We start from the raw sequence: 11,310 nt of genomic DNA, 5'->3' as shown, positions 1-11,310 counted from the left end.
TCCCCCGTCCCTGGGATTCTCCAGGCAAGAACACTGGAGTGGGTTGCCATTTCCTTCTCCAAGGCATAAAAGTGAAAAGGAAAAGTGAAGTCGCTCAGTCATGTCCGACTCTTAGCGATCCCATGGACGGAAAATCCTCCGTCCATGGGATTTTCCATGCAAGAGTACCAGAGTGGGGTGTCATTGTCTTCTCAGTATATCAACAGAGGAATAGATAAAAAAGATGTGGTACATATATACTATGTAATATTAATTAGCCATAAAAAGGAAAGGAACTGTGTCATTTGCAGAGACATAAATGGACCTATAGACTGCCAAACAAAGTGAATTAAGTCAGAGAGAGATAAAAACAAATATATAATATTGCTTATATGTGGAATCTAAAAAAATGATACAGATTAACTTATTTGCAAAACAGAAATAAAAACACAGATGCAAAAATCAAACATATGGATACCACGGGGAGAAGGTGAAGGTGGAATTAATTGGGAGATCAGGATTAACATATATATACTACTATGTATAAAACATAACTAATGAGAACCTACTGTATAACAGAGGGAACTGTACTCAATGCCCTGTGGTTACCTAAATGGGAAGGAAATTAAAAAAAAAAAAAAAAGACGGGCTTTATGTATGTATAGCTGATTCACTCTGCTGTGCAGCAGAAATTAACACAACATTGTAAAGCAACTCTATTCCAATACAAAAATCATCATCAGAAAATTATAAAATTAAAAATTGTATCACTTTGCTCCAATTGCTATTTTTCCTATACTGCATTGCTTCATTTTAAAAAAAAAAGTTTTTTATATTTTTTTAGTAGAAATACCCTTATTAGAAAAAATACAACAGGAATAATTTTTAGTGGGGACTTCCCCAGTGGCGCAGTAGATAAGAATCTGCCTGATGATGCAGGAGACATGGGTTTGATCCCTGGTCCAAGAAGATCCTACATGTCCCAGAGCAACTAAGCCTGTTCACCACAGTTATTGAGCTCGTACTCTATAGCATGGGAGCCATGACGGCTGAACCCTACATACTCTAGAGCCCATGCTCCATGAAAGAGAAGCCACCACAATGAGAAGCCTGCCCACGGCAATCTAGAGAGTAGTCTCTACTCGCTGCAACTAGAGAAAAGCACACAGAGCAACAAAGACCCAGCACAGTCCAAAATAAATAAAATTATTAAAAAAGAAGAATTTTTAGGCTTTTCCCTAACATATTTGTGTATTACTAAAATTTCAGGTCTTATTATTCTTCTCACCTTCCATTTTGACAATAAATACTGCAGAGAGAGGCCAGTAAATGACCCTCCTGTATACTCTCTTCTCACCAAATTAATAATGAAGATGATAATACAATAATAATCAACAACAGTAAACAATACCTGGAAATATGCATCAAATACAACTTAAATACTCCACACTTCTACAATTACCTCAACTCAAAAAATACAGTAAGAGGAAGACACTGGAGGTTGGAAAGCATGCTTCGCAGAGCCAGAGAAGTTATCTAAACTTATAAAATTTCATCAACATCTCATCAGCTATAGGTCCTTTAAAAATCACGTTATATCTTTGAGTCTTGTTTATGTCCTCTATAAAATTAAAGTGACGGTAAAAACTAGAGTATTCCAGAGAAAGATGTAAGAAGGTAATGTAAATAGCCATTTTATAGTGAAATATAAATATATATATGTATACACACATACACAAATATACATAACAATAAATACCTAAAATAATGAGAACTTTGTAAGGTTCCTATGCATTACATTATATGATGTTTAGTTTAATAATGGTCAGGAATAGTCCATTCTTTTTGCTGTTTATTCAATCACTTGTTCATCTCCTTGATTTGAATATAAATGCCATGAGACATGGACCATCTTGTTCACTACTTTATTCCCAGCATCTGGGACAATGCCTTGCATCAGTGGAGTATGAACAAATGATAGAAGGATGGAAAAATGGTTATCAGATTAAAACAGCAAGATGATGGGAGTCTGCATGACAGCTGACACACTGAGACTGAAAATAAGTTGAAAGACATTATTAAGGTTTTGAGGTAAGATGATTAAATTAAAAAAAAAAAAAAACCCTGGTAACTGATTTGATATTAATGTTATAGTAGAAGAATGACACAAAAAGAAATGGGTTTAGAGGTGTGGAAGGTAGTTGAAACATTGACAGAAAAACATTAAAGGGAAGCAAACTGGAATGATAGAAAAGAGATTTACTTCACAGGAATTTAGGAGATAGTCAAAGGAAAAGTTATATAAGAACTGAGTTATCAAAGAATTGAGCTCAGGTCAAGATTAAGAGCTAAAAACAGGAAAATACAGGTGCCAAAAATTATCAAATAGAATGCTGGTAAAGCAAAGACCTTACCATTTAAAATCCTGTAGGGTAGTTCAAGAATTTTGGAATATCTTCTAAGAACAATATGAAGTCACTGCAGGATTTTAAACAAAGAAGTTAAAAGGAAAGTTTTGTTTTGATAAAGTACAATGAAAAAATAAGAATTAATATGGGTAGACTGGGAGGGGTATATGTTTTGGGGGGCACAGACAAAGAAGATGCAGTCTTGATGTGTCAGTACCTAGCAAGGAAAAAGTGGATGATTCAAAAGGAGCTTCAGAGAGGCCTAGTTGTGAGTTGGTAATTTATGTAGTTTATGTAAAAATGTCATCTGGAATATATCCTTAGATTTCTAGTCTAAGCAAGCGTGTATGGTAATGACAATGATTTACACTGGGAATACTAGACAATAGAGTGATTACAAATTCTCCCTCTTTTAGGTACATTTGTTTGGGGTATCAACAAGACATTCAATTGGAGAATTAAGTTATGTGGCAGCTATATAGATTTGAAGTTCAAAACTGTGGACTTGTTTGGAAATAAATGTGAAGAATTTCAGTATTAGATGGTAGTTGAAAAGATCACAGTGGAGGAATTGAAATTTTACGTATTGATATATGTGGTTAGGCGACCCAATGATTCTATATTTTAATTTTTAAAGATAACTTCAGATATTGACAAATTATTTGTATTAATATGTTCATGAACAAAACAAAGAGTGATATTTTCAGTCTGGTTTACTTGATTTACTTGAGCCTCTGATTTACTTGAGATTTTTATATTATAAAATATAGATTTTTACTAACACTCACTCTTCAGAAAGCATTTAAAGATGTTGCTATTTGCTCAGTCACGTCCGACTCTTTGTGACCCCATGGACTGCGCCCCACCAGGCTCCTCTGTCCATGGGATTTTTCAGGCAAGAGTACTGGAGTGGGTTGCTAGTTCCTTCTCCAGGGGGATCTTCCCAATCCAGGGATCGAACCCACATCTGCATAGCAGCTGGATTCTATACCTGCTGAGCCATTTGGGAAGCCCTTCAAAGATGTCATGAAAAGTGTGAAAGTGTAAACTTCTTTGCTGTAATTTAAAGATGTTACAGCAAACAAATTCAAGATGTATTTTCCATATTAAAAAATGGTTCCATTGTACATAACACAAGACTTTGTGGAACAGTGACTTTGCACATTACTAATGTTAAGATGGCAACAACTTTTAACCATGAAGATAAATAACCACAACTATGAGGATATCAATATGCATCAAACACTCCAACAATACATCTTACTGTAACATGATTAATCTTAAACATACTAATGATATTTAAAACAGAAGCATTATTAAAATTAATTTTATCCTATGGCAGAGTTTCATGAATGGTGCTGTGTTTATAATTTCAATTTCTGGACAACATACTGAAGCTTTAACATTAATAATTCCACATATTTTGCTTGGTCAGATACTTTATACTAATGATTATTCTATTTAACTTTGTAGAATAAAGATTCATCTTAAAATAAAGGTAATTATACTTCACAAATGGAACACTACCTTATACTAAATGATGACAACTTAATGTTTTCCTCCTGGTAGAGAAATTTTGGTAATTGAGGAAGCTACTTTGTAGACATGGAGTTCCATAAATCTTTAATACCAAAATGTCTCCCCTCATCTTAAACTGCCTGATGAGAAAACTTTTCTATCTACTTATTTTTGTAATAGCAAATTAATCACATTGTAAATCTATTCTATGTACATAGTGAAAAAGCAGAGTTAAAGGTATGAAAACTGCAACAAAAGTCATTTCCAAGCATAAACTATGAAAAGTTTCTAAGAAGAAGCATATGTGTCTTCATTCTTTTGTTTTAGAAAATCATGTATACAAATATATACATTGCCCTGATACATCAGTTACTGACTTTAACATATTTTGGATATTTTTATGCATCACTAAATATAAATCTACATTTCAGTTGTTTCAATAGCTGTTCAATGTCTAGTAAGTAACAGAAGTTTAATTTGACAATAGTGATGATAGTGTGGCAAATAGCAGCTTAAACAAATTGGAGAGTTATACAATAGCCAGCTTAAGAGGATCTTAAGGCTTGACAAGACATTTTTGTTGAACATACAAAACTCAGTTCAGTTTTGACCCTACCATGTAATAATCCAGCACTCCATCAGCATTACTTCACCATTTCTTATTGTCATCTTCTGAGTTGTCAGAGCTTACAAAATGTTTCTTTTATTCATATCTACAGACATCATTCTTGTTTTATGCTAATTTGTGTGCTGTGTTTGTGTGAATCTTAGGTTATTATTTTATTTAAACTACTTATGATAGCATGTGGGCATTTATATGTTCACGTCTTTATTGATTTTGAGAAGGTATGAACTCTCAAAAGAGCTACATTTTGTTTCCAAAACTAACAGATCACTTCATAAGAAGCAAAGTTTCCCTTTTACAAGTGGACTTTCTGTTCCTGACAGTTGAGACAGGGACATTAATGTGTTTGAAAACATATTTTCCAAGGTTTCTGAGAAAAATAAAATGAATATCAGACTACTTTGTCAACACAAACCATCACAAATCAAAAAGCACTACTGATTCTACAAAATATTATTTTTGAAATACATAAAAATGAAGCAGTACAGTTATCAATGCACAATGACTAAAAACTATAAGCCGATATTTAGCCAAATTCATTAAAGATAATTTATTCTATGTAGCTTTTATCAGATTAACTGCCTTAAAACTTGAACTCTTCCCTTTAAAATAAATAACAGACTTGGAAAATATTTCTGACAAAATATTCAATGGTTTCTTACTTTATTAAATTCAATGATATAAAATAACTGGAATTTGCCAAACTAGACTTTCTGAATTCGTGTAGAGAATAACAAGCCACCTTTTCAAGCAAAAATGAGGTGAGACAATTATATTTCCATCTATATCTTGCAAAAAGAATACTTTTCCTGAAAAATGACAAATTATACTTCAATATGCCCTCATTCTACAGGTTCACCACTCAAACTTCAAGCTTGGTCTAACCTTTGGGAGTCAGTTTTGAAACAGGCCTTCAGAATTTTCTGCAGGTTGAGTTAAATGAATACTCATAGAGCTGACAGGTTATGTTCAAAATTTACAGACATATTTTGTAGTGTGTTCTCTCTAGTATGTCAGATAACATAGTAGAGAAAAAAAGTTCTTTTTTTACTGGAGAAAAGAATTGTGTTAAATAAGGTCAACATTTCTGTTAAAAGATAGGCATATTCATTTTGACAAATATCTATAATGTAATGATATAAGCAGATCTGCAGAACTAAATGTCAGGTATTAGACAAGTGACCATTATAATAATTTATGAGCCTTAATTTTCTCATTTGTAATGTCAGTCATTTTATTAGTTGATTTCTTATTTTCTTTCTACCTCTATGATTATGTCATCCATGTGATTAAATCAAAAGGTGCAAAACCTTGTTAAAAAACTGCCTTTAAACAACAATCTGCATTTTTTTAAATCATATTTTCTTGTAACAGATTTTCCATGATGAAATTATTAGTAACTAGAATCTGAAATGTCTTAATGTTTTTGTTTTTGCACTTATTATCAAACTTGAGTTTAAATTTAAAGTAACTAAAATTAGAAAATTATTGAATATATTAGAGAGGGTTGGTGGGAGAAGGGGCCAAGAGCTATATTAAAGGAGGGGATGAAAATCAGTAACAAACAAAAGGAACAAGAATCAGTCACTGAACATCTCTCTCTCCAAATGTTCGCAGAAAAAAATAAATAGTTTCAAAATTCTGAGTGAATATGATTTGATGGTAAAAGTACACTCTCCTAACCGAATAAAACCATATCATAATTTCTCTTGCTTTAATTGTAAAACCACCTTAATTCTATTTTATTTCAAAGCAATCCTTCCAAAAATGCAGGTGTGATTATGTCACTGCCAACTTAAAACTATTCAATGTTCTTTCATTTCCTTTAGAATAAAAACGTTCCTAAAAATTATCATGTCTTTAATGGTATAATTCCTACTTGGTTCTCTTTTCAAGTTTTGTTCCAATTTGTGTTTTGTTTTGTTTTGTTTTTTAATTTTGACAAAAGAGTTTTCCTCTGATTTTAGCTTCTAACATGTTAGAACTTAAAACTCAGTATATATAAGCCAATTTGAAATATCAGTCAGTTCAGTTCAGCTCAGTTCAGTCGCTCAGTCGTGTTCGACTCTTGGTGACCCCATGAATCACAGCACGCCAGGCCTCCCTGTCCATCACAAACTCCCTGAGTCCACCCAAATCCATGTCCATCGAGTCAGTGATGCCATCCAACCATCTCATCCTCTGTCGTCCCCTTCTCCTCCTGCCCCCAATCCTTCCCAGCATTAGGGTCTTTTCCAATGAGTCAACTCTTCGCATGAGGTGGCCAAAGTATTGGAGTTTCAGCTTCAACATCAGTCCTTGCAATGAACATCCAGGATTGATCTCCTTTAGGATGGACTGGTTGGATCTCCCTGCAGTCCAAGGGACTCTCAAGAGTCTTCTCCAACACCACAGTTCAAAAGCATCAATTCTGCGGCGTTCAGCTTTCTTCACAGTCCAACTCTCACACCCATACATGACTACTGGGAAAACCATAGTTTGACTAGACGGACCTTTGTTGCAGAATAATGTCTCCGCTTTTCAATATGCTATCTAGGTTGGTCATAACCTTCCTTCCAAGGAGTAAGTGTCTTTTAATTTCATGGCTGCAATTACCATCAGCAGTGATTTTGGAGCCCCAAAACAGTCTGACACTGTTTCCACTGTTTCCCCATCTATTTCCCATGAAGTGATGGGGCCAGATGCCATAATCTTAGTTTTCTGAATGTTGAGCTTTAAGCCAACATTTTCACTCTCCTCTTTCACTTTCATCAAGAGGCTATTTAGTTCTTCGCTTTCTGCCATAAGGGCAGTGTCATCTGCATATCTGAGGTTATTGATATTTTTCCTGGCAATCTTGATTCCAGCTTGTGTTTCTTCCAGCCCAGTGTTTCTCATGATGTACTCTGCATATAAGTTAAATAAGCAGGATGACAATATACAACCTTGACATACTCCTTTTACTATTTGGAACCAGTCTGTTGTTCCATGTCCAGTTTTAACTGTTGCTTCCTGACCTGCATACAGGTTTCTCAAGAGACAGGTCAGATGGTCTGGTATTCCTATCTCTTTCAGAATTTTCCACAGTTTATTGTGATCCACACAGTCAAAGGCTTTGGCATAGTCAATAGAGCAGAAATAGATGTTTTTCTGGAACTCTCTTGCTTTTTCTATGATCCAGCAGATGTTGGCAATTTTATCTCTGGTTCCTCTGCCTTTTCTAAAACCAGCTTGAACATAGGAGAGTGGAATGCTGGAATACAAAAGTAGGAAGTCAGGAAACACCTGGAGTAACAGGCAAACTTGGCCTTGGAGTACAGAATGAAGCAGGGCAAAGGCTAATAGAGTTTTGCCAAGAGAATGCACTGGTCATAGCAAACACCCTCTTCCAACAACACAAGAGAAGACTCTACACGTGGACATCACCAGATGGTCAACACCAAAATCAGATTGATTATATTCTTTGCAGCCAAAGATGGAGAAGCTCTATACAGTGAGCAAAAACAAGACCAGGAGTGGACTGTGGCTCAGATCATGAACTGCTTTTTGCCAAATTCAGACTTAAATTGAAGAAAGTAGGGAAAACCACTAGACCATTCAGGTATGACCTAGATCAAATCCCTTATGCGTATACAGTGGAAGTGACTAATAGATTCAAGGGACTAGATCTGATAAACAGAGTGCCTGATGAACTATGGACAGAGGTTCGTGACATTGTACAGGAGACAGGGATCAAGACCATCCCCATGGAAAAGAAATGCAAAAAAAGCAAAATGGCTGTCTGAGGAGGCCTTACAAATAGCTGGGAAAAGAAGAGAAGCCAAAAACAAGGGAGAAAAGGAAAGATATTCCCATCTGAATGCAGAGTTCCAAAGAATAGCTTTGGAAAGCTTTCCTCAGCGATCAATGCAAAGAAATAGAGGAAAACAACAGAATGGGAAAGACTAGAGATCTCTTCAAGAAAATTAGAGATACTAAGGGAACATTTCATGCAAAGATGGTCTCGATAAAGGACAGAAATGAACCTAACAGAAGCAGAAGATGTTAAGAAGAAGTGGCAAGAATACACAGAAGAACTGTACAAAAAAGATCTTCACGACTCAGATAATCATGATGGTGTGATCACTCACCTAGAGCCAGACATCTTGGAATGTGAAGTCAAGTGGGCCTTAGAAAGCATCACTATGAACAAAGCTAGTGGAGGTGATGGAATTCCAGTTCAGCTATTTTAAATCCTGAAAGATGATGCCGTGAAAGTGCTCACTCGATATGCCAGCAAATCTGTAAAACTCTGCAGTGGCCACAGGACTGGAAAAGGTCAGTTTTCTTTCCAATCCCAAAGAAAGGCGATGCCAAAGAATGCTCAAATTATTGCACAATTGCACTCATCTCACACGCTAGTAAAGTAATGCTCAAATTTGAAATATAGGCTAATGATATTAACAGATACCATATCAAAGAAGATATAGAGATGGCAAATAATGTGAAAAGATGTTCTGCAGTATCTGTCATCAGGAAAATGCAAACCAAAACAATGAGAAATCACTACAAACCTATTAAGAAGGCCAAAATCCAGAATACTTATAGAACCAAATGCTAACAAGGATGTAGAGCAAAGAAACACTCACACATTGCTGGTTGGGAATACATAATGACGCAGCTACTTTTGTAAGAAACAACCAAACTGAGTTTCAGACTAAAAACACTCTTACTATACAACCCAGCAATCAGACTCCTTAGCATTTAACCAAATAAGTTGAAAACATGTCCACACACAAACCGGTACATGCATATTTATAGCAGCTTAATTCGTGACTGTCAAAACTTTGATGCAACCACAGTGTTCCTCAGTAAGTTAACAGATAAACTATGGTACAGTCAAACAATGGAATGTTATGAAGTGCTAAGATGAAATAAGCTATCAAACCAGGAAAAAACAATGCATATTACTAAGTGAAAGATGATAATCTGTAAAGGCTATATGATTTAAACTGTGTGATATTCCAAAAAAGATCTCTGACTGAGAGAGTCATCTCCTAGGCAGGTTGATAAGAAGTCTAGGGGTCCCTATGGAGAGAGGGGTCTGGAATTCTCAAGGAAGAGAAAAGGACAAACTTTTTTTTTTTTTCCTCTGCATTCCTTACTCTTAGTCAATTACACAGCTCAGCTTAAACTCTATACTAGGGACTATACAACAACAATGTATCCAGCTGAAGGACAGTTTCTCCTTCCTGAAAACCTTCTGACTAATCCTGATATTTTAGAATGTATATTATGGGAGTGGGTCTGGAGGATCTTTCTATTGTCAAATGCTAATCCTGTTGTCCTAAAATGTAAATTATGGGAGTGGGTCTGGTGAGGTCTTTACAACCTCCAGACATTCTTTTGATTCAATGTAATAATTAATTAGAAAATACATAATTCCATTGCTAACACTAGCAAGGGGGTACTCTTTCTGCCCACTTCTGATGCCTATGTCAGAAGCTTTCTCTATTCCTTTTATACTTTAATAAACTCTATCTCACAAAAGCTCTGAGTGATCAAGCCTCGTCTCCGGCCCCGGATTGAATTCCTCTCCTCCGGAGGCCAAGAATCCTGGCCATTTTTTCGTGGTCCAGCAACAACCTTTCATCTTGGGGGCTCATCTGGGATTCTTCAGGACAAGGTAAGGATGCTTGGAGCTCGAGTACTTTGTTCTCCTAGCGAACACGTTTTCTGCTGTACTTTACTAACTCTACGGTGTGCTTGTGTGAATGAATGAAAGCCCTGTGCAAAGCAAGTGAGGAGCCCTGCTCTGCGGTTCCGCGGTGACCTCATACGGCTTATTGCAGAAACCTGTAGGAGGTTTACACCGACATGCCAATGCCAAGAGGAACCCAATGTCTCCTTCAGGGACTGACCAGAAATGGGCAAAGCGTGTGGACCAAACTCTCCTTTCTCGGTCAAACTTTTCAGTCTCTTTGACCATTTCATAACTCCTTGGGAATTAGAAGTACTAACCTAATCTGTCGGACCATAGACTTTCAAGGGACTTGTAATCTATGCTGTTACTGTGTACTGTTACTTAGGTCCCAAACTTGGATTGGTAGTCAGGAAGCGCCTAGCCTCGCTAGGAATCGAAAGTTAGGAAGCTAGATGGAGCTCTAGCTGCAAGAGCATCTCTGAAGTTAAAGGTTACTCGGATTGGAACTGCAATGGGTTTTTTCTCCTTTGGTAACAATGGCTCTTAGTGGACCAGAGGAGGCTCTTATACTGGTGTGGTGATGCTTGGAAGGAACATCTCAGTATTATGTTCATATCAGTCTTATTGTGGTCAGGAATATACTCAGGGTCGTGCACAGGCACTCAGGTGACGAATGTCTCCTCCAGCGGTCTTGGCCTGGGAGGCATTCCGCAAGGTTACTTTGCACCCCGGGTGGCATCAGAGGCAAGCAAGGTTTTAATGGTGAGGAGCTGGACGTCAGTCAGGGATGCCGTCAGGTCTACCCCTGGTGCATCCTCACCCTGTCTCGGTGGTAGAACCGGGAGGGATGAGTACAGCGCCTGCGTCGGTAAGGGACAGACTAAGTCAGACCAGGAAAGAAAAGCTTTGGTGTAAAGTCTGTCAACACCCCCATCTAGAGCAGGGAGGGACGCCTCTGGTATAAAGAGGGCGCTGGTCGCTTTTTTTCTCTCTTACAGATGGGAGCTAACAATTCCAGCCTCACTCCTTTGAACTGTATCCTGAAAAACTGGGATACATTTGTTTCCCAGGGCTTAAAGAAGACACACCTGATCTTCCTATGTGATACTGCATGGCCG

This window comes from Giraffa tippelskirchi, chromosome 1 (assembly GCF_054371585.1).
Source record: "Giraffa tippelskirchi isolate mGirTip1 chromosome 1, T2T-mGirTip1v1.2.pri, whole genome shotgun sequence".
Taxonomy (NCBI): Eukaryota; Metazoa; Chordata; class Mammalia; order Artiodactyla; family Giraffidae; genus Giraffa; species Giraffa tippelskirchi.
The sequence above is the reverse complement of the archived record's forward strand: the minus strand, read 5'-3'. Positions refer to the sequence as shown.